This window comes from Staurois parvus, unplaced genomic scaffold, assembly GCF_062004578.1.
Source record: "Staurois parvus isolate SC_StPar_1 unplaced genomic scaffold, SC_StPar_1.0 ptg002274l, whole genome shotgun sequence".
Classification (NCBI taxonomy): Eukaryota; Metazoa; Chordata; class Amphibia; order Anura; family Ranidae; genus Staurois; species Staurois parvus.
In genome coordinates, this window is record NW_028320070.1 from 123,346 (window position 1) to 147,042 (window position 23,697).

General features: G+C 47.6%; 1 pseudogene; it reads left to right on the forward strand.

Annotated features, from left to right (window-relative positions):
* Positions 1-20,252: 20,252 nt before the first annotated feature.
* On the forward strand, positions 20,253-21,888 carry LOC149431415 (uncharacterized; annotated as a pseudogene).
* The last annotated feature ends 1,809 nt before the right edge of the window (positions 21,889-23,697 follow it).

The window sequence follows — 23,697 nt, forward strand, 5'->3', positions numbered from 1 at the left end:
TTAAACTCACCTACCTTAACCATCTACCAGAGAACCCCAGAAGAGGATCCAGGATTGGGACCCACGGGGCATTGAGAGTGTCCATTTTCAAGTTTATAAGGATAGATTGGAGTCCTCCAGTTTCATGGACATCGAACATTTCCATGTTGATTAAACCAGATGACTCCAACCTACCTTTAGACACTTGAAAATGGTCGCCTCTGCCGATCAGACCACCGGCAGGTTTTATAGACCTCTTTAAACTCACCTTGTTCAACCATCCACCAGAGAACCCCACATGAGGATCTAGGATTGGGACCTTCGAGGCATTGCGAGTGTCCATTTTCAAGTTTATAAGGATAGATCTGAGTCCTCCAGTTTAATGGACATCGAACATTTCCATGTTCATAAAAGCAGATGACTCCAACCTACCTTTAGACACTTGAAAATGGTCGCCTCTGCCGATTGGACCACTAGCGGGTTTTTTAGACCTCTTTAAACTCACCTTGTTCAACCATTCACCAGAGAACCCCACAAGAGGATTCAGGATTGGGACCTTCGGGGCATTGAGAGTGTCCATTTTCAAGTGTCTAAGGATAGATCAGAGTCCTCCAGTTTAATGGACATCGAACATTTCCATGTTGATTAAACCAGATGACTCCAACCTACCTTTAGGCACCTCTGCCCATCAGACCACTGTTGGGTTATTTTTAAGACCTCTTTAAACTCACATGAGTGCCCGAGGTGCAATTTCACTTTGCAAAGATTGCTCGCACATGATTGGATGATGATGATGATGGAATTCGGCAGAGTATTACTTCCGTCACTAAGCTCTGGGGAAAATTCCCTTGCGAAATGAGCAGCCTATGTGCCCTTCGTAAATCGACCCCATGGAGTTGTGCTGTAAAATGTTTCCTGGTTTACTAATCCGAAAAATGACGTCTTGAAGTAAATCGCTGGAGAACCGCGGGGGGCTTCATTCAATTTCTTATCATAGACTATGTTGGAGGAAAGGAGTCGGGGGGGCTCATACAAGTGTCTGTAAGTCGAAGATATTCCATAAACAAGTCCTACATCTCCTGCACCGCATCAGAACTCACCAACACCATCAACTGCTTGGAACGTTCGCACACACCGAACACGTATTCCTAATTAACCCGAAATAATTAGCCGCGTATCGTAAACGCTAACTCCTCGGTAATCATAGACATCCATCAAAATTACTCTACAGCAGGAGGAGGACCTATAGGGGGCCGGGGTGATATATGGATGAGGAACGTCTTCATCAAGGGGAAGGAGAGAGATCGATGTTCATAACAGACCGAAGGCAAACACTTTCCTCGGGATTAAAGGCGCGGTAAGAAATATCAGAAGGATGTTGTAGATGAGCACCAGGGAAGGTCTACAAAACCCCAAACACGGGTCCCTCATTGCCATCTCGGGGGGGCTGAACGTCGTGTACGGTAATGATGGGAGCTTTCAGTCCTTGGGAGCGCTGCTTGAGACCCAACGAGGTTCTTCAACTTGGTGAAAAATCAGCACAAATGCTCCAGAACAGTGACCAGATCCAAGGACATGCAGAGGTCTCCAACCTTTGGTGGTGCCTCACCATGGCAAAAATGAATCTGTCACCTTCCCATATCAACTGCCACAGATGGAGTCCCATGCACAGAGCACCTCCAGGACCCCGGTCCACACATCAGGGGAGGACTGAGCGGAGGACTGAGGGGAGGACGGGGGCAGTACTAAGAAGATATGATGGGCTGGTCTCCAACCTTTGGTGGTGCGTCACCATGATAAAAATGAATCTCAGTCACCTTCCCATATCAACTGCCACAGATGGAGTCCCATGCACAGAGCACCTCCAGGACCCCGGTCCACACACCAGGGGAGGACTGAGCGGAGGACTGAGTGGAGGACTGAGCAGAGGACTGAGCGGAGGACGGGGGCAGTACTAAAAAGATATGATGGGCTGGTGGACATGAGTGGAGATACTTCACCCTTCCTACTGGAGTGCTCCCCATTCAGACACTGATAGAGGAGGACCAGCACTCAGCGACACCAACTGACTGATATATGACTGATCCCCATTCAGTCTCCCCTCCCCCAGTGATCAGACTGTACATTGTAACTTTGTAGAAGGAGGAGGAGTTATTTCCTCAGTCTCCCCTCCCCCAGTGATCAGACTGTACATTGTAACTTTGTAGAAGGAGGAGGAGTCATTTCCCCAGTCTCCCCTCCCCCAGAGATCAGAATGTACATTGTAACTTTGCAGAAGGAGGAGGCATTTCTTCAGTCTCCCCTCCCCCAGTGATCAGACTGTACATTGTAACTTTGTAGAAGGAGGAGGAGTCATTTCCTCAGTCTCCTCCCCCAGTGATCAGACTGTACATTGTAACTTTGTAGGAGGAGGAGGAGGAGTCATTTCCTCAGTCTCCTCCCCCAGTGATCAGACTGTACATTGTACCTTTGTAGAAGGAGGAGGAGGCATTTCCTCAGTCTCCCCTCCCCCGGTGATCAGCCTGTACATTGTAACCTTGTAGAAGGAGGAGGAGTCATTCCCTCAGTCTCCCCTCCCCCAGTGATCAGACTGTACATTGTACCTTTGTAGAAGGAGGAGGAGTCATTTCCTTAGTCTCCCCTCCCCCAGTGATCGGACTGTACATTGTAACGTTGTAGAAGGAGGAGGAGTAATTTCTTCAGTCTCCCCTCCCCCAGTGATCAGACTGTACATTGTAACTTTGTAGAAGGAGGCATTTCCTCAGTCTCCCCTCCCCCAGTGATCAGACTGTACATTGTAACATTGTAGAAGGAGGAGGAGGCATTTCCTCAGTCTCCCCTCCCCCAGTGATCAGACTGTACATTGTAACTTTGTAGAAGGAGGAGGAGACATTTCCTCAGTCTCCTCCCCAGCGATCAGACTGTACATTGTAACTTTGTAGAAGGAGGAGGAGGCATTTCCTCAGTCTCCCCTCCCCCAGTGATCAGACTGTACATTGTAACTTTGTAGAAGGAGGAGGAGGCATTTCCTCAGTCTCCCCTCCCCCAGTGATCAGACTGTACATTATAACCTTGTAGAAGGAGGAGGAATTTCCTCAGTCCCCCCTCCCCCCAGTGATCAGACTGTACATTGTAACTTTGTAGAAGGAGGAGGAGGCATTTCTAGGATTTACCCAACTATGTCATCTCTTAGCCGGCATCCCAGTCCAGGAAGTAGACGGTGACCTTGGGTGATTCCTGAACAAAGATGGCGCCGTACTTCTGGAGAGGAGATCAGATGGCGGCATTGTCAGGGGGGGTCATGTGACCTCCGGGAGAGGTAATAAATACCTAAGGGGGGGGGAGGGTCACGCTGACATGTTCCTGAAGATGCTGCATGGGGAATATATCTGATGACAGTTAAAGATTCTATAAAACCCCCCAAATGCTGAGTTTGCCGGAAATACTTGGCGGATTCCCTCTAAGCCCCTCCCATTAGCGGCGTGGTGCTGCACTCGGCCAGTCTGCGTCGATGCGAATGTATGGAGTGGAGAGGGTCGATCTCGGACAGATACATCCACACTCCGAGCCGCTCGCTGCCTCTCTCCTGCCACAAATCGCTTTTCAGGCTCCCCCCAAAAAAAAAAAGCTCCATCAGCGGAAAATAAAATTACCATTTAGACGTGAATGGCGGCCATGAAAGAGCGTTATCAGTTTTTCGGGGACGACAACCGACTTCCTCGGATTAGCAGCGAATCCCTCATGAAAGAGGCAGCGCGGAATAAACGATTTATCCTGTAACTGCAGCTAATCATCGACTTTGTTATCGCCGCTCCTCAGGCGTCTTTAGGCGATAAGCGCTTCGCGTCCCCTTATCCGTCCGGAGCCGGGGCCCCGTTCACGTCCGGGCGCTCAGAAATCCGCCACGTTCACAGCCAAAGCCACGCGCCCATTGTCGGCGCCGAGATGGCGTGGGAGGAATCGTTCACATGTTCCATCGGGAACTCGAAATGTCCCTTGAAGGAGAGATCCCACGTGGAAGGAAAACATATTATACAAATATTCTTCCCAAATATATTGACATGAATCAGAAATGCTACAATTTTGGGCGTATTCAATATATAAAATTTTTTTTATATATGCTGTATTGTTAAATGCGTTTTAAAAATATATTTTTCAGATTTTTTTTAACATATAAAAAAGTAATTTAAAAATATATTTCAATATATATATATATATACACACTTGAAATGTGTTTTTATTACAAAATATTTTTAAAAATACATTTAGTCTACATTTTTGTAAAAATATATGTTGAAATTACTTTTTTACATGTTAAAAAAAAAATCTGAAGAATATATTTTTAAAAAAATATATTAAAAAATGCATTTAAAAATGCAGTGTGTATGTATATATATATATATTTAAAATATATTGAATACGGCCAAAATTGTAGTATTTCAAATATATGTTAAAAAAATCTGAAGAATATATTTAAAAAAATATGTTTTAAAATATTTTTCATATATTTTGTAATATATAAAAAATGCACTGTCGGCACTGACTGGCGGCACTGATAGTCGCCACTGACTGACAGCAATGATAGTTGGCATTGACTGACAGCACTGACTGACGGCACTAATAGTCGGCACTGACTGGCAGCACTGATAGTCGGCACTGACTAAAAAAAATCTAAAGAATATATTTAAAGAAATGTGTTTTAAAAATATTTTTCATATATTTTGTAATATATAAAAAGTGCACTGGCGACACTGACTGACAGCACTGATTGTCGGCAATGACTGGAGGCACTACTGACAGCACTGATAGTCGTCACTGACTGACAGCACTGATAGTCGGCATTGATAGTCGGCAATGACTGGAGGCACTACTGACAGCACTGATAGTCGGCATTGATAGTCGGCAATGACTGGAGGCACTACTGACAGCACTGATAGTCGGCAATGACTGGAGGCACTACTGACAGCACTGATAGTCGGCATTGATAGTCGGCAATGACTGGAGGCACTACTGACAGCACTGATAGTCGGCATTGATAGTCGGCAATGACTGGAGGCACTACTGACAGCACTGATAGTCGGCACTGACTGATAGCACTGACTGGCGGCACTGACTGACAGCACTGACTGGCAGCACTGATAGTTGGCACTGACTGACAGCACTGACTGTTGGCACTGATTGACAGCACTGATAGTTGGTACTGACTAAACAAAATTGAAGAATATATTTAAAAAAAATGTTTTAAAAATATTTTTCAGATATTTTGTAATATATAAAAAATGCATTGGCGACACTGACTGGCAGCACTGACTGGCAGCACTGACTAGCGGCACTGATAGTCTTCACTGACTGGCACCACTTACCCATATGGTGATCAGCTGTGATTGGACACAGCTGATCTTGTGGTAAAAGGCTGTGATTGGCCCTTTACTGTGCCATGTGATCCACTGTGTCCAAAAGGACAAAGCGATCACAGACATCACATGACGCGCTCCCAGAACTGGACGATCGGCTGTATCCGTCATTCGGGTGTAGCGCAGTCAATGTGAGGTGGATTAGCACAATAAAACCCCCAGGGAACACTGTAAAAGCCTGTAGAGGTGACCAGTTTGGCATGGACCATGAATTCTGGCCCCGGAGTCACTGTGACATTCGTGGCGATAGATGCGTGGCACCAATGTGGTTGCCATTCACGTACTCGCCCGATATGGAGTGAGGAGAAGTCCGTGTGTGAATGTAGAAACGAATCTCCAGTGACATGTTGCACTCCATGGCCGGGTATGCCATACGAAGTTTGTCCACCAGTGGAATGTAGTTCGGTGCGCTGTAGTTGCCAAGTAAATTCTCCAGGAGACCCTTGAATGTCTTCCAGGCAATGTCCTCTGGACCCACCAACAGATCTTCAAACCGCTTGTGATTGGTCACGTATCTGATTTGTGGACCAAAAACAGTGTCTTCAGCAGACCTTCGCCCTCCCAGTGAACTCTCCTCCTCCTCCTCTCCATCCCGCCCCCCTTCCACACTGCCGATATCGGGTTACTTTTTGCTTTTTTCGTTTATTTACTGTTTTTTTCTGATTTAAGGCTTGGCCCGATGTGCAATATGTTTTTTTTTTGCCTAATTGTTACTGGTGGCACCTCTCCACATTTGCACTGGATGGTGGGGCTCCCTGGACCACATCTTCCCAACTTCCAGAATTCCCCTTGTTCCCCCCGGTGCCCCCTGAGATGCATGATGTGCAGTCCTATTCGGTAAGGAGGGGGGGGGGGGCGGGCCTAGTGGCACCTACACCCGGAAGAGATGGAAGCCCTGGACCCGTGCAGTGGCAGCAGAGAGGAGGAACAGAGCAGTTCATCGCTGGTTCCGCTGTATGACATATAAAATTGCAACAGCCACCATTTTATTCTCCATGGCCTCTGCTTTCAGAATTTTTTATTTCCGCGGAGCTGCTCAAAAACAAAAACCTAATAAGTATACAAAAGAAGTGCAAGTGCAAAAACACCAACACAAAAAAGTCCACCCGAAGGGGTAGGACCTCTACCCTGATCCCCCGGGACGCAAGGCTCCTGACAGGGACAAAGGGTTTTCCGACATGGTCCAACTGGCCAAAAATGCCTGGCAGACCCCTTTCCTTGTGATCAGCCAAAGCCGACCACCAAGCACTTGGTCAAAGAGCTCTGCCGAAGAGAGACCCCCCCCCAAGCATTTGGAGGAGGAAGGAACCTAAGGGCCACACATCCTCCCCCTAGACATTAGGACCCACACCCTCCATCCAGTGAGGAAAAAAGCACACACATAAGTGAAAGGTGAACTGGCTAGGCCTCGAGGCCTGCAGCAAAAAGACTGCCCTCGCCTGAAGGCCCTAAAAGGCGCAGTGCAGAAAAAGTGTTTGGAACTGTGACCATGTGCACTTTTCACATGTGGGATCCCATCCCCATGACTTACTAAGAGCACCCCAGGGGCGACCACTCCCAAGGGGCACTGCTCCGTGGACTCTCTGCCACCCCGGCCAGACAAGGTAGACCCATTCAGATCAGGAGGAACTATAACTTGAACCCCAACAGCCTGTGGGCTCCTCAGTTTCTCTTCCAGATGGTACTAACCTTCAGAGCCCCCATCATACCAGCAAGGATACTATACAGCCAGGGTAGGGGGGCGATATAGGGTCAGTGGCTCACCTCATCTCCTTCCTTTCCCCTAGGGATGGGGGTGGTTGGGTGGGAGGAACTATTCCCGAGCCCCAACAGCCTGTGCGCTCCTCAGTTTCTCTTCCAGTCGGTACTAACCTTCAGAGCCCCCATCATACCAGCAAGAATACTATACAGCCAGGGTAGGGGGGCGATATAGGGTCAGTGGCTCACCTCATCTCCTTGCTCTCCCTTAGAGATGGGGGTGGTTGGGTGGGAGGAACTATTCCCGAGCCCCAACAGCCTGTGGGCTTCTCAGTTTCTCTTCCAGTCGGTACTAACCTTCAGAGCCCCCATCATACCAGCAAGGATACTATACAGCCAGGGTAGGGGGGCGATATAGGGTCAGTGGCTCACCTCATCTCCTTCCTCTCCCCTAGGGAGGGGGGTGGTTGGGTGGGAGGAACTATTCTGGAGCCCCAACAGCCTGTGGGCTGCTCAGTTTCTCTTCCAGCCAGTATTAACCTTCAGAGCCCCCATCATACCAGCAAGGACACTATACAGCCAAGGTAGGGGGGGCAATATAGGGTCAGTGGCTCACCTCATCTCCTTCCTCTTCCCTAGGGATCGGGGTGGTTGGGTGGGAGGAACTATTCCCGAGCCCCAACAGCCTGTGAGCTTCTCAGTTTCTCTTCTAGTCGGTACTAACCTTCAGAGCCCCCATCATACCAGCAAGGATACTATACAGCCAGGGTAGGGGGGCTCACCTCATATATAGGGTCAGTGGCTCACCTCATCTCCTTCCTCTCCCCTAGGGAGGGGGGTGGTTGGGTGGGAGGAACTATTCTGGAGCCCCAACAGCCTGTGGGCTGCTCAGTTTCTCTTCCAGCTGGTACTAACCTTCACAGCCCCCATCATACCAGTAAGGTATGGGGGTACAGCCATACAGCCAGGGTAGGGGGGCGATATAAGGTCAGTGGCTCACCTCATCTCCTTCCTGTCCCCTAGGGAGGGGGGTGGTTGGGTGGGTTCCTGGGTAGGTCATTGTGGGAGGAGCATGGGGGTACCCCGCTAGCCATCATAGAGGGTGTTTTTGTGTGTTAAACACAGCAAACTCTGTACTCCTGCACATCGGGATGGACTCAGCTATGGTTATGGTCACATCTCAGATGTCCTGGAAAATGCTCTCCTTGCTGCCCTCAATGGACCGGGGTAGTCCAATGTCACTGGATACAAAGAAAAACAAACAGAGGGCGCCCGGCCTAGTGCATTATCGTACAAAATATTTATTGGAAGGATAAAAAGTATCGTACTCACAATAGGCAAACAGGTCAAAGGCACATCACACTGGTGTCCAATCCACACTGCATATAAGTCCAAAAATGGAACCCTGGACTTCCAACAGGCTAACGCTTTCGAGGACTCAGCCTCTTCAGTTTATGTTTTTTCTGGTTTTGGTTTGGTTTGTTTCTGGTGTTGTGTGTGGGGGGGGGGGCAGTTGGGTTTTCCATCCAGGAGGTATAGGTGTGATCAGCCCCCAGGGGACACTCCTAGTTACCACTGGTGAGCGTCTGTCATGGGAGGGTTCCCTATGCCAGGGGTGTGGGGGGGGGGGCCTTTGCAACTGGGTATGTTCACCAGGTTTCTGATGCAATGTTTTTACTGTGCTTGTGCTTCATGAATAAAAATGTCGTTGAGGTTAGCTTTTTAAATGTGCAGCCTGTTTCCTTTTCTCTTGGTTTCTGCAGTATGGTTTAGGTGGCACCCTTCCAGAATCCTCTGGTGGCACCTCATAACCCTTTTTTAGTATTTTTGTGAACTCCTCAACTTTACCCATATTCCCCCTCCCCCTGTTGGATTTTCTGTGACACATATAGTACTTTTTTAGTGTCTATAGGCGATTATGCTTGTAATTAACCATTTGCCGCCCGCCCTATGGCCGAATGGCGGCCGGTAAATGTCATCAGCGTTCCGGGTGGACGCAATATGGCGTCCTCCTGCACATGCGTAAATTGCAACGGCGCGATCTGTCACCGGCCGTGTCCGTGACAGATCTGAGTACCGGCCCCCGTTGCCGGTACCATGTGACCTGCTGTGACCAATCACAGCAGGTCACATGACAGTTGTATACAATGGATGGCTTAATTCATGCCATCCATTGTATACTAGTGCCTAGCTGTGAATGGTCACAGCGATCACATGCACATGTCATGTGATTAGCTGTGGCCAAATCACAGCTAAGCACAAAAAAACCCCCTGAATGAATCGATGTCATTCAGGTAAATGTTTGCTTATAGCAAAGTAATTCTTTGCTATAAGCAAATTGTGTAAAAAAAAAAAAAAAAATACTGATCACTTCCCCAAAGTAGTACAATGTTACTATGGTAACATTGTACTACTTTGTTCATAGTGAAATATGAAAAAAAATCTTAAAAAAAATAAAATAAATTTAATAAGAAATAAAAAATTATAAAAAAAATAAAAAAAAAATATATATATTTTTTTTTTCATACTGTCACCAGTCAGTGTCCCTGATCACCGCCATGCCAGTTATATGATGACGCTGTACTGCACTGGTGACAGTATGTAAAAACAAAATGGTGAAACTCATTTTTTTTTATTTTTTCCTTTTTCTGAAAAATTATGACAAAAAAAATACAACTTCAAAAAACTCGCCATGCCTCTTATGAAGTACGTCGGACTGTCTACTCTGCAAAAAGGGGTCATTTGGGGGGATATCTGTACTGTCCTGACATTTGGGAGATATCTGTACCGTTCTGACATTTGGGGGATATCTGTACTGTCCTGACATTTGGGAGATATCTGTACCGTTCTGACATTTGGGGGATATCTGTCCTGTCCTGACATTTGGGGGATATCTGTACCGTCCTGACATTTGGGGGATATCTGTCCTGTCCTGACATTTGGGGGATATCTGTACTGTTCTGACTTTTGGGGGATATCTGTACTGTCCTGACATTTGGGGGATATCTGTACTGTCCTGACATTTGGGGGGATATCTGTACCGTCCTGACATTTGGGGGATATCTGTACTGTCCTGACATTTGGGGGATATCTGTACTGTCCTGACATTTGGGGGATATCTGTCCTGTCCTGACATTTGGGGGATATCTGTACTGTTCTGACATTTGGAGGATATCTGTACTGTCCTGACATTTGGGGAATATCTGTCCTGTCCTGACATTTGGGGGATATCGGTACTGTCCTGACATTTGGGGGAGATCTGTCCTGTTCTGACATTTGGGGGAAATCTGTACTGTCCTGACATTTGGGGGAAATCTGTACTGTCCTGACATTTGGGGGATATCTGTACTGTTCTGACATTTGGGGGATATCTGTACTGTTCTGACATTTGGGGGATATCTGTATCTGTACTGGTGAAAAAAAGAAGACAAGGGCGCACTCTCCTCGTGCATTCCCGTGGTACACCACGTATTTATTGAATAGACAAATGGATATATACTCACAAACCAACGAAGATAAAGGCAGAATATGTGGTCCGCAATAACAGTCACACAAATGCTGTGCCCTAAATAGGGAAGAGCTAACGTGTTTTGGGAGATGAACCCCCTTCCTCAGAGCTCTGACGAAGGGGGTTCATCTCCCGAAATGCATTAGCTTATCCCTATTTAGGGCACAGCATTTGTGTGACTGTTACTGCGGACCACATATTCTGCCTTTATCTTCGTTGGTTTGTGAGTATATATCCATTTTGTCTATTCAATAAAGACATGGTGTACCACGGGAATGCGCAATGAGAGTGCGCCCTTGTCTGCTTTTTTTCACCAGTGTTCAGATTTCCCGATCTTTGAAGGGCAGCACCTCTTCATCTGGCATTTTGAATTTCTTTTAGTCTGCATGAGGATTGGAGCGCTGGTTTCGTTTGTTTGCTTAGCAGAGCAATTTAATTGAAGGGAGGGGACACTACATATATGGTGTTTTGATTGACAGGCACATATGTAGTGAACATAAATTGCATCAGCCTGCTCATATTTTAAATGATAATATAAATGAAGAATGTATCTTTACAACATCTCAATAATGTTGCATAAGCAGAAATCTACGTATGTAACAATATTACCAACTTATAAAACATAAGCTAAATACATACAGATACTATTAGTACATATTATGTAATACTTATTCTATTTTGATTCACTTCTAGCACCCTTGACATTCTACACCAGAGTCTTCTAACCAGCTATGCCCTATTATAGAATACTCAGCTCTCAGCTGGTTAGCTAGCTCAGCTTATAACTCCTAACTTATTTTGCCATCAATATAAGTGCCGAATTATGAATTTGATATAATATTTATCACCCCCCTTTCTAGTACTATACAGTCAGCCATCCCCACCAAAGGGCAAGAAATATGGCGGAGCACCCCTACTGGACACTGATGAGAACAGATTTTTCCGCAAACGTGCAACTATAACGAAAAAACCCGTAAGTGCTCACAAAAAATGTGCAAGTGCAAAACACCACACGAAAAAGTGCACTTAGGGGTGTGCTGTGTCCTACCCCTAAAGGGGCTTGGACCACTTACCCTGATCCCCCGGGGCACGAAGCTCCTGACGGGGACAAGGTTCCCAATTGGTCCTCCTGGCCAAAAGGCCTGGTGGACCACCGTTCCTTGTGTCCAGCCGAAGCCAGACACCCAGTACTTGGTCAGGGGGCTCTCCCGAAGAAAAGCCCCCTAGGGATCAGGGGAGGAAGGAACCAAAAGGCCACACATCCTCCCCCTAGACTTCAGGGTAGGCCCGAGGACCCACACCCTCCATCCGTGAAAACACACGCATAAGTAACAGAAAAAGTGACAAACGTGGGAGGTGAAATAAATTAAATAAATAAAAAATAAAAAAGTGGTACCGTGCCAAATTGTGCACAGACCAGGCCCTGAGGCCTAGCCAAAAGGCCTGGTCCTTAGGGCGCTGTGCAAAAAGAATGTAAAAACAGTGACCATGTGCCATGTTCACACAGTGGGGTCCCACACCCAGGTGTTACTAGTGGCACCCCTGAGAGCGTCTACTCAGGGGGCACCGAGTTTGCGGACTTTCTGCCTCCTCAGCCCCTGGCCAGACCAAGGTAGATCCGTCCAAATCAGGAGGTACTGGGTCTTTCCAGCTTTCCCAGAGGAATTACTCCCAGGGCCCCAGAACGCATCTTGGCGCTCCCCGGTTTCTGTCCCTCCGGTACTAGCCTTCCGGACCCCCATCATACCAGTGAGGGTACTATACAACAGCCATCCCTGCAAAGCTAGAATGGCCGGGAGCACCCCCACTGGACACTGATGAGAACAGATACTACACTTGATCTTAGCCAAAAAGCCTTCAGAAAATACATTATGTTTGGAGGTTCTAAGTACTGATTTTAAGGTGTGTGAAAATGTAGAAAATCGCCCCAGACAGCTTGTGGTTAAACATCCATTTGTAACTCAAGACAAAGTCAGACAAAAAGAAAAAAAATCAGCCCCCAAAACCGTTACGGTTTGGAAGATTCAGGCAGCAGCAGGAAGAAGAAGCTGCAGGATGGACTTCCTTTGCCGTCACTCTTCGGTTCCTCTGCCCTCTTGACTGCAGTCTTGTCTCAATGGCGGCTCTCCAGGCCTCCTCTGTGTTATTACCTCTCCAGCAAATTTAAATATTATGTCACCTGCTGTTTACTGTCACCCGGAGAGCGCCGATTACGTCGGTTCTCTATATCATTCCCATCAGACAGGCGCGGTGAATAATGGCACAATTATATTAGCTGTCCCTTCACATCTGACAATGTAAAGCTGACATTAATTGGGCTACAATCAAGGCAGTAATTCGGGATAATTGGATTGCCACAGTCAGAAGCTATAAACCTGTTACAATATGCAATTGTTACGGCACAACAATTAACCGCAGGAAAAAAAAAAAAAAAGAAGACAAAAGGCACCTGGGATTTACTGCGAGGCAACGCAAATGACAGGAGGCCTCTCCGCAGAGATAACGTGATAGAATTCTACAGCTCCGTGCCGCATCGCCTCATGCAATCCTCCTCTCTCCAATTAAAGGGAATCCATAAAGTCCTCTCCGCCAGCACACATGTTGTCCTTAGCTTTGGGTTTGAGGTCAATTCTATTTATTTGATTTTTTTTAACCTTGTAAGATTTTTTAAGTGATGTTTTATATCCATTTTAGTTATTATTAATATACGAGGTGGTATCAAAAGGTTTCAATTCTAGTTTTGTAACGCGCCAACAGAAGGTTGCACGTACAGTCACAGGGAGTACCTGTGCAAGGGGGGGGGGGGTGGTTGGTATTGAATTTCAATCAGCTAGAGAGGGTCTAAAGGCAAACAGCCCACATGCAATATCTGGACAAAAACCTGCAGTTTTGTCTGCTATTTCATCATGGACAGCAAGTTAGAACAAAGAGCAGACGTGAAATTCTGTATGTAACTGGGCAAATCAGCCACAGAGGTGTTTGACATCAAGTTTACAGCAATGCTGCAATGAGTCATTCGAGGTATTTTGAGTAGCACACGCGCTTCAAGAATGGAAAAACATCACTGGAAGACTACGAGAGATCAGGAAGACCTTCAACGAGCTCAACCCCAGCTTCCCGAAGAAGATTGGAAGACTACAAGAGATCGGGAAGACCTTCAATGAGCTCAATCCCATCTTCCCGAAGAAGACTGGAAGACAATGAGAGATGAGGAAGACCTTCAACGAGCTCAACCCCATCTTCCCGAAGACGACGAGAGATCAGGAAGACCTTCAACGAGCTCAACCACATCTTCCCGAAGAAGACTGGAAGACTACAAGAGATCAGGAAGACCTTCAACGAGCTCAACCCCATCTTCCAGAAGACGACGAGAGATCAGGAAGATCTTTCAACAAGCTCAACTCCAGCTTCCCGAAGAAGACTGGAAAACTACATTACATAAGGAAGACCTTCAATGAGCTCAACCCCATCTTCCCGAAGAAGAATGGAAGACCACGAGAGATCGGGAAGACCTTCAATGAGCTCAACCCCATCTTCCCGAAGATGACTGGAAGACTATGGGAGATCAGGAAGACCTTCAATCAGCTCAATCCCATCTTCCCGAAGACGGCGAGAGATCAGGAAGACCTTCAACGAGCTCAACCCCATCTTCCCGAAGATGACTGGAAGACTACGAGAGATTAGGAAGACCTTCAACGAGCTCAACCCCAGCTTCCCGAAGAAGACTGGAAGACAATGAGAGATCAGGAAGACCTTCAACGAGCTCAACCCCATGTTCCCGAAGACGACGAGAGATCAGGAAGACCTTCAACGAGCTCAACCCCAGCTTCCCAAAGAAGACTGGAAGACTACAAGAGATCAGGAAGACCTTCAACGAGCTCAACCCCATCTTCCAGAAGACGACGAGAGATCAGGAAGACCTTCAACGAGCTCAACCACATCTTCCCGAAGAAGACTGGAAAACTACATTAGATCAGGAAGACCTTCAATGAGCTTAACCCCATCTTCCCTTAGAAGAATGGAAGACCACTAGAGATCAGGAAGACCTTCAATGAGCTCAACTCCATCTTCCCGACAAAAACTTGTAAGGCGCCAACAGAAGGTGCACAGTCACAGGGAGTACCTGTGCAGGGGGGAGGGGAGCGTGGTTGGTATTGAATTTCAATTAGATAGAGAGGGTTTGAAGGCAAACAGCCGCCATACAATCTCTGAACCAAAATCTGCAGTTTTGTCCATGATACCATCGTTATCAAATCCTTCATAAGGACTTTACCAGGTGGTGTCAAAAAGTTTGGAGACTAGTTTTGTAACACGCCAACAGAAGGCTGCACACACAGTCACAGGGAGCACCTGTGCAGGGGGGGTTGGTATTGAATTTCAATCAGACAGAGAGGGTCTGAAGGCAAACAGCCGCCATGCAATCTCTGAACAAAAACCTGCAGTTTCAGCCATGATACCATCGTTATCAAATTCTTCATAAGGACTTTACCAGGTGGTGTCAAATAGTTTCGAGACTAGTTTTGTAACACGCCAATAGATGGCAGCACAAGGCTGCATGCAAATAGAACTTAATCGGGTTAGAGGATTGGTTCCTCCCCCTCCCTACCTGCTGTGATTAGAAAAGGGGTGAGGAATTTCAATCAGATAGAGAGGGTCTGAAAGCAAACAGCCGCAATGCAATCTCTTGCCAAAAGACATCGTCCTGTTTACATCGGAAGCTGTGCAACAGGTGCTATTCTGACCACGTGTTTTACCACATCTGCTATTTCATCATGGTCAGCAAGTAAGAACAAAGGGCATACGTAACATTCTACGTGAAACTGGGCAAATCACTGGAATCTCCGCAAAACGACGACTTTTGAGCTGGATCTTCATCTTCGGAAAGATGGAGTTGAGCTCGTTGAAGGTCTTCCTGATCCCTTGTCATCTTCCAGTCTTCTTCGGGAAGATGAGGTTGAGCTTGTCGAAGGTCTTCCTGATCCCTTGTCATCTTCCAGTCTTCTTCGGGAAGATGGGGTTGAGCTCGTTGAAGGTCTTCCTGATCCCTTGTCATCTTCCAGTCTTCTTTGGGAAGATGGGGTTGAGCTTGTTGAAGGTCTTCCTGTTCCCTTGTCATCTTCCAGTCTTCTTCGGGAAGATGGGGTTGAGCTCATCGAAGGTCTTTCTGATCCCTTGTCATCTTCCAGTCTTCTTCGGGAAGATGGGGTTGAGCTCGTCGAAGGTCTTCCTGATTCCTTGTCATCTTCCAGTCTTCTTCGGGAAGATGGGGTTGAGCTCGTCGAAGGTCTTCCTGATCCCTTGTCATCTTCCAGTCTCCTTCAGGAAGATGGGGTTGAGCTTGTTGAAGGTCTTCCTGATCCCTTGTCATCTTCCAGTCTTCTTCGGGAAGATGGGGTTGAGCTCGTTGAAGGTCTTCCTGATCCCTTGTCATTTTCCAGTCTCCTTTGGAAAGATGGGGTTGAGCTTGTCGAAGGTCTTCCTGATCCCTTGTCATTTTCCAGTCTCCTTCGGGAAGATGGGGTTGAGCTCGTCGAAGGTCTTCCTGATCCCTTGTCATCTTCCAGTCTTCTTTGGGAAGATGGGGTTGAGCTCATCGAAGGTCTTCCTGTTCCCTTGTCATCTTCCAGTCTTCTTCGGGAAGATGGGGTTAAGCTTGTTGAGGGTCTTCCTGATCCCTTATCTTCCAGTGATGTTCTTCCGCTCTTGAAACGCGCGTGCCACTCAAAACACCTTGAATGACTCATTGCGGCATCGATGTAAACTTGCTGAATTGTGTTAAAGGTTTCTGTGGAAGATTTGCCCAGTTTCATGCAGATTTTCATGTTTGCTCTTTGTTCTAACTTGCTGTCCATGATGAAATAGCAGACGTGGTAACACACGTGGTCAGAATAGCACCAGTTGCACAGCTCCCAATGTACACAGGACCGTGTCTTTTGGCACACTGATCTATGCCGCTATGCAATCTCTTGACAAAAACCTGCAAATTAATCCATGATACCACTGTTATCAAATTGTTAATAAGGATTTTACGAGGTGGTATCTAAAAGTTTCAAGACTAGTTTTGTAACACACCAACAGATGGCAGAACAAGGCTGCAAGGAAAGTCACAGGGAGCACTGGCGTTCATAAGTCAGTGTGCCAAAAGACATCGCCCTGTGTTCATCAGGAGCTGTGCAACTGGTGCTATTCTGGCCATGAGTGTTACCATGTCTGCTATTTCATCATGGACAGCAAAATAGAACAAAGAGCAAATGTGAAATTCTGTATGTAACTGGGCAAATCAGCCACAGAGATGTTTGACATCAAGTTTACAGCAATGCTGCAATGAGTCATTCGAGGTATTTTGAGCAGCACACGCGCTTCAAGAGTGGAAAAACATCACTGGAAGACTACGAGAGATCAGGAAAACCTTCAACGAGCTCAACCCCATCTTCCCGAAGATGACTGGAAGACTACGAGAGATTAGGAAGACCTTCAACGAGCTCAACCCCTGACAGAGGCTGTTTGCCTTCAGGCCCTCTCTATCCGACTGACAGAGGCTGTTTGCCTTCAGACCCTCTCTGACTGACAGAGGCTGTCTGCCTTCAGGCCCTCTCTATCTGACTGAGTCTATTTGCCTTCAGGCCCTCTCTGACTGACAGAGGCTGTTTGCCTTCAGGCCCTCTCTATCTGACTGAGTCTATTTGCCTTCAGGCCCTCTCTGACTGACAGAGGCTGTTTGCCTTCAGACCCTCTCTGACTGACAGAGGCTGTCTGCCTTCAGGCCCTCTCTATCTGACTGAGTCTATTTGCCTTCAGGCCCTCTCTGACTGACAGAGGCTGTTTGCCTTCAGGCCCTCTCTATCTGGCTGACAGAGGCTGTATGCCTTCAGGCCCTCTCTATCTGACTGACAGAGGCTGTTTGCCTTCAGGCCCTCTCTATCTGACTGACAGAGGCTGTTTGCCTTCAGGCCCTCTCTGACTGCAATTCCATACCCCCTACTGAAAACAGCAGGTAGGGAGGGGGGAGGAGCAAGTTGTCATCCAACCCCGTTTAAGTTCTATGCATTTAAATTTCAGCTTCAGGTACTGAACTCTGTAAGCAACATTTTTTTTCAGCAAAACACATAGAGACAATTAGAAATGCATGTGAAAAGGGTGCCGGGTCACCATGTAGTGATTTGACATACAAATAGGAAATATTAAAGGGCAATAATAATATCACAACTAAACAGAAGGGATCTTCTATGCAATTTGTTCTACTATAAGTAATACCAAGCTGCCGCTGCCTGCCGTTGAGTTGTATATTTCAGCAAATTATACACAAAACCAAAATGGTGCAGAATATTTACTTAGAGGATAAGTTCATCTTTTAAGAAAAAATATTAAATGCACATATTTTTGCAGAAAAAAAATGTGCATTTATTATTTATTTCCTGCAGGAAAGCATCCTGTGATCAGTGGATCCGGGGGACCAAGCTCAGGTTTCTATCTGCAGCTTCCAGCCCGTACCTTCATGCCGGCTGACTGTTTACAAGCTGCAGGGCTTGTGAATGAACTACTAGAGCGCTCACCAGCGCCCCCGCAGTCCATTCAGAACTACAAGCTGTCAGCCGTGATGGCTGACGGTACTTGCAGTTCATTCTTTCATAGGATTCTTTCAATGAATGATGTGGCCGTGTGGGCGGAGCAATGTTTCTGATTTGTAACAGCGTGTGTGGGGAGAATATCCCCCTAAATACAGGCGGAACATGTAACAAGTTCCAAAAGTGAACTTGACCTTTACCTATGGTATTTGAACAAGGTATCTCCAAAACCTCCTCTTCTGGGGGTCCCCCACCAGCACTCTTGGCTCCTCCTCTTCTGGTTGTGCCACCAAAGCAAGCCGCTTGCTATGGGGGAACTCTTGCAGATTTATTCCCAGCTGGGCTGTGTGGGCCTATAGACACACACAGCACCGGTAAGCCTTGCCCCCCGCTTCCCACCAGCACCCATGGCTCCTTCTCTTCTGGGTGTGCCACCAAAGCAAGCCACTTGCTATGGGGGAACTCTTGCAGACTTTATTCCAAGCTGGGCTGTGTGGGCCTATAGACACACACAGCACCGGTAAGCCTTGTCCCCCGATTCCCACCAGCACCCATGGCTCCTTCTCTTCTAGGTGTGCCACCAAAGCAAGCCACTTGCTATGGGGGACCTCTTGCAGACTTGATCCCAAGCTGGGCTGTGTGGGCCTATAGACACACACAGCACTGGTAAGCCTTGCCCCCTGCTTCCCACCAGCACTTTTGGCTCCTCCTCTTCTGGGTGTGCCACCAAAGCAAGCCACTTGCTATGGGGGAACTCATGTAGACTTGATCCCGAGCTGGGCTGTGTGGGCCTATAGACACACACGGCACCAATAAGCCTTGCCCCCCGCTTCCCATCAGCACCCTTGGCTCCTCCCCTTCTGGGTGTGCCACCAAAGCAAGCCACTTGCTATGGGGCACTCGTGCAGACTTGATCCCGAGCTGGGCTGTGTGGGTCTACAGACACACACACAGCACCAGTAAGCCATGCCCCCCCCCCTGCGCTACCTACTCTCAGGTTTTGATTGACAGCAGTAGAAGCCAATGGCTCCTGCTACTGCCTCTGTGACCTGTGAGGGGAGGAACACAGACCAGTGAGGACTCAGGTAAGTGTTTAGGGAGGTGAGAGTGGTTGATTTACATTCACCCCCTGAAAGAGCATGCACAGTCGTTCTCTGTGAATGAATGTAAATAGGTTATCTCCTTGGCGGTTCGAATGTAAATCATTGATTTTAAACCGTAGAGAATGCATTTGTCCACTACATGGACCGAAGTATCGCAGACACTTTCTATAATACTTAGCTCCATCTGCTGGTCAAATGCTGCATTTTCCATTTAAAATCAATGACATACATTCAAACAGCATTGGATAAAGCATATTGACTTTCGTTTTTTTGTTTTTTGCCCCATCCACAGCAAATGGATGTACAAGCCCTTTCAACATGCAATTTCCTCCTGGGCTTCAGCTTTGGGTGCATCTTTAAAAGCAACGGTGGCTCGATGTGGTAACTCTAACGCACAACTATTGCAAGATGGCAGCAGTGGCGGTGCTGAGAGCGCGGACCTGTCAGTGATGGAGTCTTCCATGATGTGACTACTTATATATCATGGCAAGAGCGGTCTCATCCAACCGCCCCACCCCCAATGTACTGGGTTTGGAGGTCTAAATGCAAAATCTTGCCGCCTGGAAGGCGCAAGTATTTGTAAAGCGACCAGCACACAGGATGTGGACGCAGCAAGAAAATGACCAACGTTGTCTTCTTCTGGAAGTTATCAGAAGCCGTATTTTTCTCCAGCCTTTCTTTTCGGCAGCCAATATGAAGAAATTCTGCTGCTTGGCCGAAAGACTTTCCTCCACTGAAAAAAAAAAAACCCACTTCTGTCTCTCCAACTGAGAGCGCCGCTCTGGCTCGCGGATCAGAGGAGTAGGAGCAGGTGGACGCCGAGCTCAGTATGGCGTGTGTCAGCGCTCCACACTGCCGCGCATGATGCACACCACTAAAAGGCGATAATGAGAGGCAGACAGGAAGGGCTTTGTTGCTGGGCTAGCGAGATCGTTGGAGCATCAACACTGTTTGAGCTGGCAAGACGGAGCCCTTCAGCGACGCAATGCCCAGGCTTGGATATGTTAACGTAGAGTGGCTTCAAATCACAGCCTTGAGCGATCGCTGGAAAGTTCCCTTCACAAAGAGAATGAAATTCCGAACATGAAAGACATTGACAAACTTCCGCACAACTAGGCTTTGCTTTCCAACGTCGCACACAAAGTCCAAGGAGAGAAGGAAACCTCGCTGCTTTGTAGAGGAGATTTAAAGGTCTCGGAACTATGCCAGATGACTAAATCTGCCTCAAGTACTCTAAAGCTGAACTCCAGCCAGAGAAAAAAAAAAAGAAAACCACCAATGAATGCAATTATATACAATATATAGCCACAAATCTAGGGACTGCTGACCAACACACCTATATAAGTTTGTTGGACATCCCATTCCAAAACCATTATTATGGAGATCTCCTCCACCTTCCCCATGACCATTATTATGAAGATCCCCCCTTTCCCCATGACCATTCACATGGATATCCCTCCTTCCCCCATGGCCATCAATATGGAGATCCCTCCTTCACCCTATGACCATTCACATGGATATCCCTCCTTCCCCCATGTCCATTAATATGGAGATCCCTCCTTCCCCCTATGACCATTAATATGGAGATCCCTCCTTCACCCTATGACCATTAATATGGAGATCCCTCCTTCCCCCATGGCCATCAATATGGAGATCCCTCCTTCCCCCTATGACCATTAATATGGAGATCCCTCCTTCCCCCTATGACCATTAATATGGAGATCCCTCCTTCCCCCTATGACCATTAATATGGAGATCCCTCCTTCCACCTATGACCATTAATATGGATATCCCTCCTTCCCCCATGGCCTTTATTATTATGGAGATCCCTCCTTCCCCCTATGACCATTCACATGGATATCCCTCCTTCCCCCATGGCCATCAATATGGAGATCCCTCCTTCCCCCTATGACCATTAATATGGAGATCCCTCCTTCCACCTATGACCATTAATATGGATATCCCTCCTTCTCCCATGTCCATTAATATGGAGATCCCTCCTTCCCCCTATGACCATTAATATGGAGATCCCTCCTTCTCCCTATGACCATTAATATGGATATCCCTCCTTCCCCCATGGCCACCAATATGGAGATCTCTCCTTCCCCCATGACCATTAATATGGAGATCCCTCCTTCCCCCTATGACCATGAATATGGAGATCCCTCCTTCCCCCCATGACCATTAATATGGAGCTCCCTCCTTCCCCCATGACCATTAATATGGAGATCCCTCCCTCCCCCTATGACCATTAATATGGATATCCCTCCTTCCCCCCCATGGCCACCAATATGGAGCTCCCTCCTTCCCCCTATGACCATTAATATGGAGATCCCTCCTTCCCAATATGGCTATTAATATGGAGATCCTGCCTTCTGTCCATGGCCGTTATTATGGAGATCTCTCCTCCCCCCTATGGCTATTAATATGGAGATCCCGCCTTCTGTCCATGGCCGTTAATATAGAGATCCCTCCTTCCCCCATGGCCATCAATATGGAGATCCCTCCTTCCCCCTATGACCATTCACATGGATATCCCTCCTTCCCCCATGGCCATCAATATGGAGATCCCTCCTTCCCCCTATGACCATTAATATGGAGATCCCTCCTTCCCCCTATGACCATTAATATGGAGATCCCTCCTTCCACCTATGACCATTAATATGGATATCCCTCCTTTCCCCATGTCCATTAATATGGAGATCCCTCCTTCCCCCTATGACCATTAATATGGAGATCCCTCCTTCCCCCTATGACCAATAATATGGAGATCCCTCCTTCCCCCATGGCCACCAATATGGAGATCTCTCCATCCCCCATGACCATTAATATGGAGATCCCTCCTTCCCCCTATGACCATTAATATGGAGATCCCTCCTTCCCCCCATGGCCATTAATATGAAGATCCCTCCTTCCCCCATGACCATTAATATGGAGCTCCCTCCTTCCCCCATGACCATTAATATGGAGATCCCTCTCTCCCCCTATGACCATTAATATGGATATCCCTCCTTCCCCCCCATGGCCACCAATATGGAGCTCCCTCCTTCCCCCTATGACCATTAATATGGAGATCCCTCCTTCCCAATATGGCTATTAATATGGAGATCCTGCCTTCTGTCCATGGTCGTTATTATGGAGATCTCTCCTCCCCCCTATGGCTATTAATATGGAGATCCCGCCTTCTGTCCATGGCCGTTAATATAGAGATCCCTCCTTCCCCCATGGCCATTATTATGGAGATCCCTCCTTCCCCCCATGGCCATTAATATGAAGATCCATCCTTCCCCTCCATGGCAATTAATATGGATATCCCTCCTTCACCCATCACCATTAATATGGAGATCCCTCCTTCCCCCCATGGCCGTTAATATAGAGACCCCTCCTTCCCCCCATGGCCGTTAATATAGAGACCCCTCCTTCCCCCCATGGCCGTTAATATAAAGATCCCTCCTTCCCCCATGGCCATTATTATGGAGATCCCTCCTTCCCCCCCATGGCCATTAATATGGAGATCCCTCCTTCCCCAATGGCCATTAATGTGCAGATCCCGCCTTCCCCCATGGCCATTAATATGGAGATCTCTCCTTCCCCCATGGCCATTAATATGGAGATCTCTCCTGCCCATGGCCATTATTATAGAGATCCCTACCTCCCCCCATGTCCATTAATATGGAGATTCCTCCATCCCCCCATGGCCATTAATATGGAGATCCCTCCTTCCCCCCATGGCCATTAATATGGCTCTCTCTTCCTCCCCCCATGTCCATTAATATGGAGATCTCTCCTTCCCCCCATGGCCATTACTATGGAGATCACCCCTTCCCCCATGGTCATTAACATGGAGATCTCTACTTCCCCCATGGCCATTAATATGGAGATCCCTCCTTCCCCCATTGCCATTAATATGGAGATCACCTCTTCCTCCATAACCTTTAATATGGAGATCCCTCCTTCCCCCATGGCCATTAATGTGGAGATCTCCCTTCCTCCATGGCCATTACTATGGAGATCCCTCCTTCCCCCGTGGTCATTAACATGGAGATCTCTTCTTCCCCCCATGGCCTTTAATATGGAGATCCACCTTCCCCCATGACCATTAATATAGAGATCCCTCCTTCCCTCCCATGGCCATTAATATGGAGATCCCTCCTTCCCCCATGACCATTAATATAGAGATTCCTCACTCCCGCCCCTCATGGCCATTAATGAGGAGGGAGCAGGATGAGCTGCACACTTCTGGTAGGTGAGCTGTGCACTGCTGGGAGGAGGGCGCAGAGTGAGCTGTGCACTGCTGGGAGGAGGGAGCAGAGTGAGCTGTGCACTGCTGGGAGGAAGGAGCAGAGTGAGCTGTGCACTGCTGGGAGGAGGGAGCAGAGTGAGCTGTGCACTGCTGGGAGGAAGGAGCAGAGTGAGCTGTGCACTGCTGG